The following is a 15,558-nucleotide window of genomic DNA, read 5'->3' on the forward strand; positions in this document are numbered from 1 at the left end:
TGTCTACTTGTGCTTTTATTTTGGGCAGCAGGCCATTCAGAAAAGCATTTTTTAATTGTTGTTGAAAAGCAGACTGTGGATCGGGATCATGATTCAGCCCTGAGTTTTGCCTGAAAACTGGGCGTAGGCGATCCAAATAGTCTGATGCTGTCTCTCCTTCCTTTTGTTTGCACTCTCCTATTTTTCCATAATCTGGCCTTGGGGCTAAATTAACTTCTACTCTGCCGTACAAGTCATTTAGTTCCTGTCCTAACTGAGGAGTGTCTGGTCCTAGCACGTCGCCGTTTTGGTCATTTCCTGTGTATTGGCCTCTGGCTCTAGGAAAACGTAAACCTAATAAATCTTGAAGAACCTGTAACATTTCATGTCCATTCAATCCCCAGCCATGTCGAATCAACTCTACTGCGTTTCGCCACGGCTGGAAACCTTCGTTAAGGGGTGGCACATCTTTTAGCACATTCTCTCTGTCCTTATGGGACCAGGGTCGGAATGCATATATCAGAGGCTCTCCATCTATTGGTATGTTTCCTTGGGCGTCTGCGGGCCCACAGGGTTGCCCAAACCTAGGATTTGATAAGGCAACCATTGGAAACTGACCTACAGTTCCTTCTTTTTTGTAGTGATTATGTTTAGTCATAAGATTAAGGTGATGTTTTGCCTCTGCATAGGGATCTGGAAGAAAAGGGTTGTGAGGAGAGATTACAGGAAGTGGTGACGCAGGCATTGGTGCAGCTGCTGCTGCAGTGTGTGTGAGCTGAGGTGCATAAGGAGGGGTTTTTTTTTTCCTCTCCTGCAGCTTTCTGTTTATCTTTATTTTCTTGTTTTTGGGCACGTTTAGCACTGCGTTTATCATTTTCTGCCTCCCATGCTTTGAAAAGCTGCCATTCTGCCACACGTTTTGCTTTTTTCTTTTGACTTCTTTCCTCATATAGTTCTTTTTGCAAAGCAGCTTTTAAAGCAGTTATTGACTCTGGGTTGCATTTGCCTTGCCAGGCTGGACAATAAATTTTATGTGGATTTCTCCACCTATTTGCACTGACTCTCCCTGCATTTTGACAGTTTTTTTCTAGCCATTCTTCATCTGCTGTTAATTTGACTTTGGTTTTAGAATTACCCATTTTGAACTAATTACGTCAGAACTGTGACACTGTCTCTGGTATGACGAAGCGGGCAGGTTACCAATAACAGCCTTCTACTCGCTCGCTATTCGAGTGAGCGGTTATTGATTTTACGTGATGACGCACAACCTTATTTTCCCACTTCAACCAGTACGTGAGTGTGCACAGGAAAACAACTTTGAGGAGTAGTTCGACCGCTTATTGGGTCGTAAATGACAACTTACTCCTGTATTACAACACAAACAAAGCGTGTTTTTATGATTTTTATTGAGATTTTCCGTATTTTTTTTTATTTTTATTTTTTATGTAACACCTTCAACCTGTTCCGTTGCAGCCACTCCTAGAGCGACCGGAACTTGTTCCGTTACAGCTGCTTCCCAGAGCAACCGGAACTTTTAACAGCGATTTCTAGAATTTCGCTCTTGCCTGTTTGTCTCTAAGTCCCTTCTGGACTGAGATCTGTCGGCGCTAACCAGGTTTACACACTATTTTAAAGGAAAATCTCAATATCAACGTATTTTAGCGCTTGATGGAGTGCAGTGTTTCATATTCACCTTACTGTGGCGCTGCGTTTTGAATCCGGCGCTCATCGGGTCCTGGAGCCGTGAAGGCCTGTATAAAACGCTGACCGGAGATCGAATTCACGCTCCCGGTTTTTCTTGTTTACTGTGCACAGATTTTTCCCAGCGCAGGCGTCACGACGTCAGGATCCGATGAAGACCGTTCTGTGGAAAACTAGACGTTAAAAATAACAGTCAGTTATCCGGCTCGAAGGACCAATTAAATGTCAGGGGTTGACATTTGTTCAAACACAGATAAGAGAAATGAGACAACTGCAGACCGACTCAGAGAGTAATTAGTAAACGTGCGCACGGGTGAATGTCTCTGAGAAGACACACACACTGAGCGCAGGCTTGGTTCTTTATTTATAGTGAAAGTAAGTTACATAGTACTTCCTCTTTTAACTGAAAAGGGAGAGGTCAGGCATTATCTCAGCTTATCTGACCTTGCACACATACTGAAAATAACAATGCAGAAGTATATCATGCTTATCTGACATCACACACTAAGGTAAGGAATGCATTATGTTCTCTTTAACAATAAGCTTGGTTATGTGAAAATATATGAACACACAAAATATAAGGCATACTTGGTTAGAATATAAGGCACACTTGATTATATTGTATTATAGAGATTTGGTTATAATGTATAATGTAGAAAATCTCTAACACCTGTACTAAGAGGGACCATCTCATGAGCCTTTGGTTAGAATTTCGCATTCGGGTCAAAAACACGAGGGGGTTGTGGTCTGTGTAAACAATGACAGGTGCTGAACTGGAACCGACATAGACCTCGAAATGCTGTAGAGCAAGCAATAGGGAGAGAGCTTCTTTTTCAATGGTGCTGTATTTCTGTTGGTGGGAGTTGAATTTTTTCGAAAAGTAACCAATTGGGTGATCAACACCCTGCCTATCCTCCTGCAACAGTACCGCACCTGCACCGTTGGCGCTGGCATCCACCTCAAGTTTAAACGGATGTGTGAAAACAGGAGCGGCAAGTACTGGTGTGCTGCAGAGGAGAGCTTTGGCAGACTCAAAAGCATTCTGGCAGGTGGGGGACCATACGAATGGTTTTGATACACTTGTGAGACTGGTGAGAGGTGCAACTACATCTGCAAAATTCTTACAGAAGCCACGATAATAGCCGGCCATACCAAGGAACCGGCGAAGCTCACGTCTAGTGCGAGGCACAGGGAAATCTAGGATAGCCTGGATTTTAGCCAGCAGGGGGCGCACCTGTCCCTGACCCACCTGCTTCCCTAGATAAGTCACAGTGGCCTTACCAAAGTCACATTTGGCAAGATTTAGGGTAAGGGATGCCTCTTTTAATCTTTCAAAAATCTCCGTGAGTGTTCCAAGGTGATCTGACCAAGTCTCTGAATAGGCTACAATGTCGTCTAAGTACACTTCACAGTTTGTGACACCACCTAAGACAATGTGCATAAGGCATTGGAATGTGGCAGGGGCATTTCGAAGGCCAATAGGCATGACGGTGTATTGGAGGAAGTGATCAGGAGTGACAAAAGCAGAAATTTCAGATGCACGCGGAGTGAGGGGAACTTGCCAATAACCCTTTAATAAATCCAGTTTGGTGACAAACTTTGCGGAGCCAACCCTATCCACACAATCTTCCATGCGGGGAAGAGGGTAGGAGTCGGGTTTGGTCACACTGTTCACCTTGCGAAAATCACTACAAAAACGTGGAGTTTTGTCTTCCTTCGGCACAAGAAGGCATGGGGAACTCCAGGCACTCGAACTAGGGACAGCAAGACCATTTTCCAGCAGGTAGGAAACTTCTTGCTGAAAAAGTGCACGTTTGGTAGGGTTCACACGATAAGCGTGTTGTTTGATCGGAGGGTGGTCACCTACATCTATGTCATGTTCGAGGACAGTAGTGCGAGACGGAGTGTCAGCGAACAGAGATGGGTAATTATTGATCAGAGAACACACATCGGTCTGGGCAGCCTCATCTAAATGTTTTAGGTGAGATTTCAAATTATCCAATATTTCAGAGTTTCTGAGTCGGGAGCAACCCTCAGCACAAACGAAAGCTAAGCCATCACTTTCTGGGCTATACTGAGACGGGGATGCTGGCACAACTACCGACACGGCAGACAGCGCAGCGGGGGATGAGGAGGAGTCTACACCTGCATTACGAACAAAATAAGGCTTCATCAGATTAACATGACACACACGACGCTTTCTCCTACGGTCTGGGGTACCTATAACATAATCTGTGTCACTCAGTTTCTCTTGGACAGTATAGGGCCCACAGAACTTTGCCTGGAGAGAGGATCCAGGAACGGATAGGAGAGTCAACACTTTGTCACCCACTTCAAATTTTCTCTGCACGGACTTTTTATCAAATTTCCTTTTCATTTTTTCCTGAGACGCGGAAAGAGCCTCGCGTGCAATTTCGCATGCTTTATGCAGACGCTCCCTAAAACAACTTACGTAGTCTAATACGTTCTGCTCGGGGGTAGCTGTGACGGACAGATATCTCTCTTTAAGCAGCCGTAGGGGACCACGCACTGTGTGTCCAAACACCAGCTCTGCGGGACTGAAACCCGTGGACTCCTGCACACTCTCTCTCACCGCTAGAAGGAGAAGTGGCAGACCTTCGTCCCACTCTCTTCCTGACTCGAGACAGAACTTCCTCATCATGGCTTTTAAAGTCTGGTGGAAACGCTCAAGAGCACCCTGTGATTCGGGGTGGTACGCACTGGACTTTTGATGCTTGATGGATAGCGATTTTAAGACTTGAGCGAATATCTTGGACATGAAGTTAGACCCTTGGTCCGTTTGAACTGATTTCGGCAAACCGAAAGTGGAGAAAAAGTTTACTAGTGCTCTGACAATGGCTTTGACTTTGATAGTGCGTAACGAAATAGCCTCGGGGAAGCGTGTGGCGGCGCACATTAAAGTCAAGAGGTACTGATGTCCTGACTTTGTTTTTGGAAGCGGACCTACACAATCGATGATTATGTGCTCAAATGGTTCCCCTAAAGCCGGGATTGGATGCAATGGAGCGGGAGGAATAACCTGGTTGGGTTTTTCACTGACCTGGCAAATGTGGCAAAAACGGCAATACTTGGTCACATCAGACTTCAAACCTGGCCAGAAAAAGTGACGCAGAATACGATGGTAAGTTTTCCTAATTCCTAAATGTCCAGAGAAACTGTCATGTGCGAGGCTGAGCACTTGGGGTCGGAAGCTTTGCGGTACAACCACTTGTTGAAATACATTCCAGCCAAGATCACTAGATGAGGGAGGATGCCATTTGCGCATTAACACATCATTTTCAATGCTGTAGACACGGGGATTCTGATCGCTTGAATTCGCGGCGAGTAAACATTTGGCCAAAGTCGGGTCATTCTGTTGCGCATGAATGAAATCTGTTTTGTTTACCTCAAAAGACAGGTCAGGTGTAGCGGGTAGCATTTTATCAGACACACATTTTTCAGCTTTTTCCACAGGCAGTTCAGCTTTCTCAGGAACAGCTTCAGAACATAGAAAAGAGTCAGACAAGTCAACATCACCATATTTACGCTTGTGGGCGCGTGTGACAACACAGGCAGGAAACACAGAGGGCAGACTGTCAGCAGCAGGCTCAGAAACAAAATCAAAATCATCGACGGGGTTTTCAATTACTTCAGGGATCGGGAAAACTTTCCCATTGGCTAAATCATTCCCCAGAATCATAGTAACCCCCTGCACGGGCAAGCGAGCGCGCACCCCAACTGTTACCGGGCCTGAAACGAGAGGCGACTGTAGGAAGACTCTGTGCAGCGGAACTCGTAACACACTCATTTTCACTCCCCACACGAGAGCATCAGCACCACAAAACGAGTTACATGAAAAAGGCAACGCGCTTTCCAAAATGAGAGACTGGGCAGCCCCAGTGTCGCGCAAAATTACAATTGGCACGCGATCCTCCTCTATTCCAGTCAGTGAGGCGAACCCTTGTGAAATGAAAGGTCGGTAACTGCTGTCAAGACTGTCATTTCCTGGTTCATCACTGACGGGATTAGGAGTAGAAACTGACTGAACAAAACCAATGCTTTTTGGCTTTTTCCATGTGTGAGATTGCTCTTTGCGACGGAGCGACGGACAATTGGCAATGAGATGGCCAGTATCATGGCAATAAAAGCATTCTCGGACAGTCATGGGGACCTGATCAGGGCGCGGTTGACGCTTGGGAGAAACCCTCAAACTCCTCGCAGGTTTAGATAACGGGGCACATTCATGGCGCACAGCTGAAAACGTAACGCGATGGGTCAACACAAACACATCTGCGAGAACAGCAGCTTTAGACAACGAATCCACCTTTTGCTCATTGATATATACAACAACATTTTCTGGAAGACACGTTTTGAATTCCTCCAGCAGGACCAATTCTCTTAGCTGAGCAAAGTCCTTCACTTTACTTGCGGCTAACCACTTATCAAACAAGAGAGTCTTCTCCCTGGCAAACTCCACATGTGTTTGGTTGGCAGATTTTTCACACGACCGAAACCTCTGGCGATATGCCTCTGGAACTAGCTCATAAGCCCTTAAAATAGTGGATTTCACAATTTCATAATCCAGGCTGTCATCAATAGACAAGCTCGCACACACTTCCTGTGCTTTCCCCACCAATTTACACTGCAGCAACAAACTCCACACATCCTTGGGCCATTTCAAAGTGGTTGCGATGCGTTCAAAGGCATTAAAGTAAGAGTCAACTTCACTTTCCCTGAAAGGTGGCACTAAAGCAATTTGCCTGCTTGCATCAAATTGGTCAGAGGAGAACGAATCAGAAGATTTATTCACAATTTTACTCACTGGGGTAGAGGTAACATTGCGCTGTCGGGAAGGATCCAGCTCCATAGCCCTTATGCGGAGATGCATAAGCTCAACTTCTTTGGACTTAGTCGCAAGCTCCACCTCTTTCAGGCGAAGGGCGAGCCCAAGATCCTCCGTAACCAATCCTGTTGATTGTCCGGCTGGGCTAACGTTTGGGATCTGAATGGCAGCAGGAGCCTCCGCCCCTGGCGACACCCGTCCACTGGCAGCTTGTGGGATGGTTGCAGCAGCTTCTGCTCCCGCATCCACCACCAAACCTCCAACCGCCTCAACCGGCCGAGGTTTCGACTTCGCAAATACCCCCTTATCCACCAGCCGAGCTGTCAGGCACTGCTTAATTTCTGCCTTTTTAGCATGTAAAGGCACACTAACATTAAACAAATCTGCCACCAACAACAAAACCGCCTTTGTGCATCGATCCAACTTATCCACGGTGGGTTGTAGTGCAAAATCATCCACGTCAAAAGTCATTGTGACTAGACCACCGCCAACACTACAAGAAAACTGCCAACCAAAAACTGCAGACAACCCACAAAATACAATGAGCAAAAAGAATGGCAAAAGAAAAAAAAAGGACGAGCCCCCACTTTATGTTACGCCCCAGTCTAGGGGTACAGGAACGCAACATAAGTTTGAAAAGACTGCCCCACCCTGGTCCCCAAAACCATACACAGAGGGAAACCAATTCCTTAGTGAATCGTGTTTTATTATCTACACTGCAAAAATGAAGCTCCAGGGTGAACAAAGGCCAAAATAACAAACAAAACAAGCTAAGTCAGGAGGAGGTGCTATCTAAAACCCTATGTGAAATCAAACATCAAACAAAAGACAAGCGCTACACCTAACTCCCTAACTGAAATAAACAGGAGAAAACAGTGCAAGGAAAAACAATACGGCAGCTCACCCCTTCTGTTGCAGTGCTATTTACAATGTGCTATGTACAATGAAAGCTAATATACACACTATATACAAAACTCAGAAAAGCCGCACAAATCACAAGCACAAAAATCTCAAGTTTTGAAGGCCAGGGTCAGGTCTGCTGCTGCTGTCAGTGGCTGCCCCGGGACAACTGCTGGTGAGGGATTTGAAGAAGATCACATGGCCAGGGGACCAATCAGCAGCCGTCAGCTCATCCACTCCGGGACCTGCAAAGACTTAAAGGCACAGACAACAACAGCCACCAAAACAGATTATGGACAGGGCCATAACAGTGGCCACAACACCTCACTTTCTTGCCACATGTATCACAAACCACGTCTCGGCTGTTTGTGGAGGTAAAATACGTCCACACATGACTCCATTCACGCTCAGCCATTGTTGTGAGTGCCATGCCAAGGGGCTGCAACACATTTATACAGCCATATTTCGCATATGACTATGAAAGGCAGAAGAGGAAGTAGTTCCTTCCAATGTAGACAATCCAAATGATATAGTTTCTTTCCACTGTGTTCCTGTTAATGATAAACTACAAATTTACCCTAAATTACTAAAATATCGATATTTTAATATGAGAATTGATTCAAGAACATAAATGACTGGTATCGGAGGAATAGATATTTCAGTATCGATCCGCACATCACTATACCACAGATTTTTGGGGTTTTTTTTGTGAAATGAGAGGGGTTGAGTGGTAGTGGTTAGCACTTTTGACTTTCAGCAAGAAGGTCCTTGGTTGAAATCCAGCGTGTTGCGTTTTCGTCCTTGTTTGTATTGCTTCTATCCAGATACTCCAGCTTTCTCTCTCGTGCCAAAGACATCCAGTTAGTGTAGTTGGGTTAATTGGTGATTTTAAGTTGCCCATAGGTGGCTATCTCTCTTTGCTAATCCTGCTATAGAATGATGATCTTTCCAGGATGCACCTTTCCTGCCACCCAATGAAGCTGGGATAGGCTCCAGTCAACCTGCAAACCTGAACTGAATATTTATTATACTATTAGAAGGATTTCATTAAATATTTTAAATGGATTAGTTGGTGTTTTACATGCTAGTTTTCTAGTTAAGAGTTTTACGTGTTGATTTTAGCTTTCATTAGTGCAATCTCACAATAATAACAGTAAAAGCTTAAAATACTTCACAGCTGCATGATTGGTTGACTGGATTTGTAGAAAGATACACTTGTGGTCATAAGGTACATACGCTCATCATGGACATGAATACCATGGGCTTTGATCTTTAGTGTCTTAAAAAAAAAGAATCGTGGTCAAGTTTGAATTTATTTTGGATTCTTCTACACAGTCAAAAGTACAGATGCATAGGTGAAATGTAGGCATGAACTCAAATCTTTTAATAAGTGGTTCTGAATGAGCTGCACGGTCTTTTAAAATTGCACCACACATCAAAACTGGAACGGATGAAGAAGGTTAACATTCCCCAAAATCTGAGGACTATGCTTAAAAGCAGGGTCTGTATAAAACCAACCAATTTAGCCAACTACTTTTTGACTACCAAAAATGCCTGTTAAGGTGGTAATTGCTAATGGACATTTACCCAAATATTAGTCCTGGTGTATTTGTACTTGTATCTCTGTGTGTGTTATTATTATTATTATGTGTCTGGTTGTTATTATGAAAAATTCACCTCTTAACAACCAGGAATGCTGCAAACATGTGAAAGTAATCAAATTTGCTTCTGGAACATGCAGAGAATGACACATTCCTGAAGTTTGGCTCAAAATGCAGGATAACTTGTAGTTCTTTACATACTGAAGAACTGCAAGTATTAAACATTCCCCCATTAGTAAATCAATCAGATCAAGATGAGGATCAGATGGAGATAAAAAGGTCATCAAGGAACAAGAGAAAGAGACAATTTTTCCAGTTATCACACAGAATTGTCTTTTGGTAAAAGAAAACTGTATAAAAAGAAGATGGCAAAAAGGAAAGTGAAAGGTTCATGCCTTTGTATGTTTCAGGTGTCTCCTCTGCTTTTCACACACCTGATTTTCCCAGTAGTTACATCTCATTTTTCTTGGTTAACAATTTTTCTCCTAATAGAGCTCACACTGCCAAATGTTTTCTCCATCTGACAGCTGTTGTCTCTAGAGTCAAATAAAGCACTCACTTTTCAAGCGTCACAGTGGACTTTGTTGTTACATATTATAAACAGACACACATTATATTAACATGGACCCACTCCAAGGGCGTAGATTTGGTATGAACGGAAGGGACATGTCCCCACCAATATCCAGCGATTATTCAAATGTCCCCACCAATAATTTGATCTCTCCGAGTAAAGAAAAACAAATCCGATAAAAAGAAAAAAAAACGATCCGTCAACGTCTCATTCACACAGCGGCGCAGAAAGAGTTAAATTACGTTCTCTACTGGAGTCCTACCTCATGTGACAAATATGGCCAATGTGATTGGCTGTGCCTTTCAGGGAGCTCTGTTTAGTTTTAGCAGCTGCAAGCCTGCGCTGCGAGGACCTGCAAGGAGGAGAGGAGGATGGCAGCAAAAAGGAAGAACCGGGATATAAAAAAGTATTTCGGAAACTAACTGCACAACAGGCAGCACTATTAGTTATCTCAGTCTCCCAGAGTAGCATTTCTAATTTTGATTGAAACTGTCAGAGAAAACGGCAGCCTCGAGCAAGCCAGGATACTAGTTTACAGAGCCTGTTAAAATTATATGTCTAACACAGTGGTTCTTAACCTGGGTTCGATCGAACCCTAGGGGTTCGGTGAGTCGGTCTCAGGGGTTCGGCAGAGCCTCCACTGCGGAGGTCGCAGAGGTCCAGCCACGCCCGAATTATCGTGTAAATTTGTGATGACACGCCCCCTTCTGGCCATCGCTGGCTGCAGACGATCATGCTACACTGCTTGGCCAATCAGGGCTGCGGGGAATGTAGCGCGCGCAGTAGTCAACATGTGAATGTCGTGGTAGTACTTCGCGTGATTTTTTTTTTAACATTTTAATCCATACTAACTATGTCGGGCAAAAAAAGAAAGTGGTTGGACGAATATGTACAATATGGATTTACATGTATCACGGAACGTGATGGGAGTGAGCGTCCTATCTGCATGATTTGCAACGCCAAGTTGAGCAACTCTAGTCTCGCACCGGCAAAACTAAAGGAACACTTCTTGAAGCTGCATGGAGACGGGGAATACAAGAACACAACACTTGCTGAATTCAAGGTGAAGAGAGCCAGATTCGATGAAAGGCCCACTCTGCCTGCTCTTGGATTTGTACCCGTTAAACTTAGACCCCCGGAGAGCAGTCATTTTGGTTTTCTACCTTAGACCCCCGCGGAGTCATCATTTTGCGTTTCTACCTTTAAAAGCCAGAGAGCAGTCAGTCAAATGCTGGAGTCATTCATATGTATATTAGGTCGTTACCTAGGAATTCTGGAGGGAGGGGAGTGGGGGTGAGTGATTGAGGGGGTTTGGGAGTGGAGTGTTTCAGTTTGCCATCTTAGGGAGAAATCAACACATGTCCTTTGTATGTCCTTTGTTGCTGACATTTATTGATGAAAACAGTACAAAAAACCAACCATTTGTACACATATTTACAAATAATGATAAAAAGTGAGTGAGTACATTTCAACATTTTCAGCAATCACTCACAATCCTGGCACTGCCACGGTATCTGTCGTCTGCATTTACCACATGTGTACCTGTAGCAGTGAACACATCGCACAGTGGCCTGATTTTTCTTGCATTTGTGTTTGACCTGACACGTGGCTCTTTTTCCAGGGCTCGGTGTGGAGGGTTCTGCCCGAAGCAACTGATCTTTTCTTGCCTTCTTCGCAGCTACATGAGAGTGAGCCAACTCTGTTGCAAGCGCCACCAGGAAGTCCACCCGTCTTTCCTTCGTCCCGGTGCATGCTTGATACAGCACATGTGCATTCAGTGCTGCCATGTCAATCATGTTATAAAACACGGCGACTGGCCAGCGCCGTGTTCCTTTGCGGACAGTGTACTCCCGAACCATCTGGTCCATCACATCCACGCCACACTTTGTTTTGTTGTAAAGGGTGACAGTGTTTGGCTTCCTTTTGGTGGTGTTATCAGTCTGAACCACGCTGTGCATGCTGCTAAGAATATAGACTGTCTTCTTCCGTTTGGCCGCATACGCCGTCAGCGTGGCAGCAGAGGTTGAAAACACCTAAGAAATAAGATAAATTGTTATTTTCATAGCCCTTTTACACACAATGAAACACATAAACATAGAACCACAAAAGACCTGCAACATACCTGAGTGGTGAATACATTGCGATCTGTCTGTCTAGTGGATTGAGGAATTTCCCTGCGAATCCTGTTGACTGTGCCGAGGATGGTGGTTTTCCGTCTAAGAAGTTTTTGTGCCAGTGAAAGCGATGTGAAAAAATTGTCCGTGGTAACATTTCTGCCCTTGTCTAGGAATGGTTCCATCAGCCTCATTACTACATTTTCAGAAAGTCTCTCCCCAGTGGGACGACTGGGGTCCTTGCCAAGATATGGGAAGACATTGCAAATGTACTTGGATTTTAGGTCGCAAGCCACCCAAAACTTGATCCCAAACTTGTCAGGTTTACTTGCAATATACTGCAGGAAACAGCACCGAGTCTTTGATGGGAAAAGCTGTTCATCAATGGTGATATGTAGACCAGGGTTGTAGCACGTGATGCAGTTGGTGACAAATGATCCCCACACACTGGAAATTGCAGCAAACTTGTCAGTCTTTGCTCGATCACAGCGGGTGGACTTGTCATCAAAGCGTAGGTGTTGCATGATGTTTTGGAAGCGGTTTCGTGCCATAATTCCAATTATCTGTGGGTTTCCCAGGTTTGCTGACCAGCAGTCATTTACAGATGGAAGCCTGCAAACCCCCCGCAAGATGACAATTGCAATAAATGCCATTAGTTCAGGGAGGTCCATGAACCAATGAACATGCTCCGTTTGCTGTGCATGTTGAATAGTCCATTCTTGAATGCTACGAAGCATGTCAAGAGTGATGAAACACAGGAAGCTCTGAAGGCGACTCGAGATACTTCTCCTGGCCTTAGCCGTTGGCTCTCCATCTGCAGCGTACGCTTCTATTGGGGTGAAAGGGAGACAGGTCCCCACATGTTCTTCACGCCACACTGTGCCATCTTTCGCTGTCTCAGTCCCCAAACAAGGTCTCTTTTTCGGTGGAGAAGCAGTCTCCTCATCTGCAGTGTGAACAAATTCAAATTGTGAGCAAAATGGGAAGGTCAAACGAAATCACAAATGCATGCATAGATACTAATTATAATTCCAGTATCTCCTCCTCTGTATCAGAATAATGTCTGAAATATCTTACTTACTAACTACATCCACTTACTTGTTTGAAATGAAAAAGGAAATAACATGAAATGAAACTAACCGGAAGACTGATCAGACAGCTCTGAGTCCGAATCCGGCTGAACTGCTAGGTCTTCTCCATCCAAGTCACAAGGGTCGACTTCCGTCAGGATCATTTCCAAGGCCTGCTGAGTGGTGAGTCTTCTCTGCATTTTCTTTCCTTGGAGAGGAGGTCCGTACACCAGAGGATTCTTCAGGGCGATGAATTTTCTTTCCTTGGAGAGGAGGTCCGGTTGCTCGATTTGCTCCATTGTGGCATCAATCAGACCACTGGTATAATGTTGAAATGTACTCACTCACTTTTTATTATTATTTGTAAATATGTGTACAAATGGTTGGTTTTTTTGTACTGTTTTTATCAATAAATCTCAGCAACAAAGGAAATACACCCATGTGTGTTGATTTCTCCCTAAGACGGCAAACTGAAACACTCCAAGTTGGTGACTTTTGGAGATTTATTTCCCTGGATGATTGAGAATGCATCAAGATGAAACACAAAAGGAAGTTCACAGCTTTTAGCAGCTCCCCCACCCCCTCAATCACACACCCCCACTCCCCTCCCTCCAGAATTCCTACTTAACAGCCTAATATACATATGAATGACTAGCCAATTTAGCTTCCACTTCCACCATTTGACTGCTCTCCGGGTTTTATAGGTAGAAAGGTAGAAGCCTGGGGATGCTAGTGTTAACAAACCGATCCTCACAGCATCGTACGAAGTTGCTTACCTGATTGCAAAGCAGGGCAAGCCACACACCATTGGTGAAACACTCGTGAAACCAGCCGCGTTAAAGATGGCAAATCTGATACTCGGAACAGCGGCCGAAGGTAAATTATCACAAATTCCTCTTTCAAATGACACAGTCAGCGACAGAATAGAAGACATGAGTAAAGACATCTTGGCTCAAGTAGTCGCCGATCTGATTTCAAGCCCGGCAAAATTCAGCCTTCAGCTCGATGAGAGCACAGACGTTGCTAATCTAAGCCAGCTTACTGTTTTTGTGCGCTATGTGAAAGATGACATGATAAAAGAAGATTTTTTATTTTGTAAGCCTCTTACAACAACAACTAAGGCAGCCGATGTGAAGAAGCTTGTGGATGACTTCTTCGGAGACAACAATCTTTCATGGGACATGGTTTCTGCAGTTTGTACAGACGGAGCTCCCGTCATGCTGGGAAGAAACTCTGGTTTTGGTGCGCTAGTAAAAGCCGATGCACCACACATCATTGTGACTCATTGTATTTTGCACAGGCATGCATTGGCAACAAAAACCTTGCCTCCAAAAATGGCAGAAGTATTAAAAACAGTGGTGGAATGTGTGAACTATGTGCGAAATAGTGCTCTGAGGCACCGCATCTTCAGTGAGCTGTGTAAAGAAATGGGCTCTGAATTCGAGGTACTTCTGTACCATTCTAATGTTCGGTGGTTATCCCGGGGACAGGTGCTGAATCGTGTTTTTGCCATCCGTGTGGAATTAGCCCTGTTTTTGCAAGAGCACCAACACTGCAGATTGCTTCAAAAATCCTGAGTTCATTCTCATTTTAGCGTACATGGCTGATATATTCGCAGCTCTCAATCATCTCAATCAGCAGATGCAGGGTGGTGGAGTCAATATCATAGAAGCGGAAGAACACCTGAAGGCTTTTCAAAAAAAGCTAACGTTATGGAAACGACGAACAGAGAACAACAACTTTGCAAACTTCCCCCTTCTGGACAACTGTGTAAGTAAGGTCGAAGATGTGTCTGGAATCGGAGATGTTTCTGTATCCACGGAACTGAAGCAAACAATTGCAACGCACTTAGATGAGCTTGCAAAGTCTCTCGACAGATATTTCCCTACAAGAGAGTCATATCCAGCATGGGTGAGACAGCCGTTCACGTTTGCTGTTGAGACAGCAGATGTCAATGATGAATACCTTGACGAAATCATTGAAATTCAGCAGAGCCAGGTTCAACAGCAACTCTTCAGAACAACAACACTCTCAACGTTTTGGTGTCGACAAATGGACAAGTATCCAATTATTGCTAAGAAAGCCCTGGATTTTTTTATACCATTTGTTACAACATATCTTTGCGAGCAATCCTTTTCGACGATGCTGGACATAAAAACGAAGAAAAGGAACAGACTTTTCTGTGAAAATGACATGAGACTGGCACTTGCCAAGGTGAAGCCACGCATATCTGAACTGGTCTCTCAAAGGCAACAGCAGAAGTCACACTGATTTGCAGGTATGTAATTTGTTGTAAGTTCATGCATTGTGTTGGTTTTGTTCTTTGAACAAGGTGATGTTCATGTACGGCTCATTTTGTGCACCAGTAAAAAAACATATCTATGTCTTGAATTTGAAAAAAAAAAAAAAAAATTTCACTAAAGAGGGGTTCGGTGAATGCGCATATGAAACTGGTGGGGTTCGGTACCTCCAACAAGGTTAAGAACCACTGGTCTAACATTAAAATGTTGGTGACACAATTTCTTCCTAATGGCACTGACATATAGGGTTATAGGGTTCATTTTTGAGGCAAAATATCATGAGGTAGTCATGCTTTTGCAAATATTCCACCTTGGAGTGCAGTTTGCACAAATTGTTTTAAAAATGCACTCACCCTACAAACATTACTGATGAGTCAAGATCTGCACAAATTGACAGAAACACTGAAGCAGCTACACATTTTATTCTTATTGTCATGTATGTCCTATTTGTCAGGTGATAGAGAGTAATGGTGATACAA

General features: G+C 44.1%; 1 pseudogene; it reads left to right on the forward strand.

Moving 5' to 3' along the window:
* The first annotated feature begins 13,621 nt into the window (after positions 1–13,621).
* LOC146622479 (protein FAM200C-like) lies at positions 13,622–15,050 on the forward strand (annotated as a pseudogene).
* Positions 15,051–15,558: the final 508 nt, after the last annotated feature.

The sequence above is a fragment of the Diplotaxodon limnothrissa genome, linkage group LG11 (assembly GCF_057381915.1).
Source record: "Diplotaxodon limnothrissa isolate DT_005_m linkage group LG11, D_limnothrissa_male_GT1.1, whole genome shotgun sequence".
In the NCBI taxonomy this organism is placed as follows: domain Eukaryota; kingdom Metazoa; phylum Chordata; class Actinopteri; order Cichliformes; family Cichlidae; genus Diplotaxodon; species Diplotaxodon limnothrissa.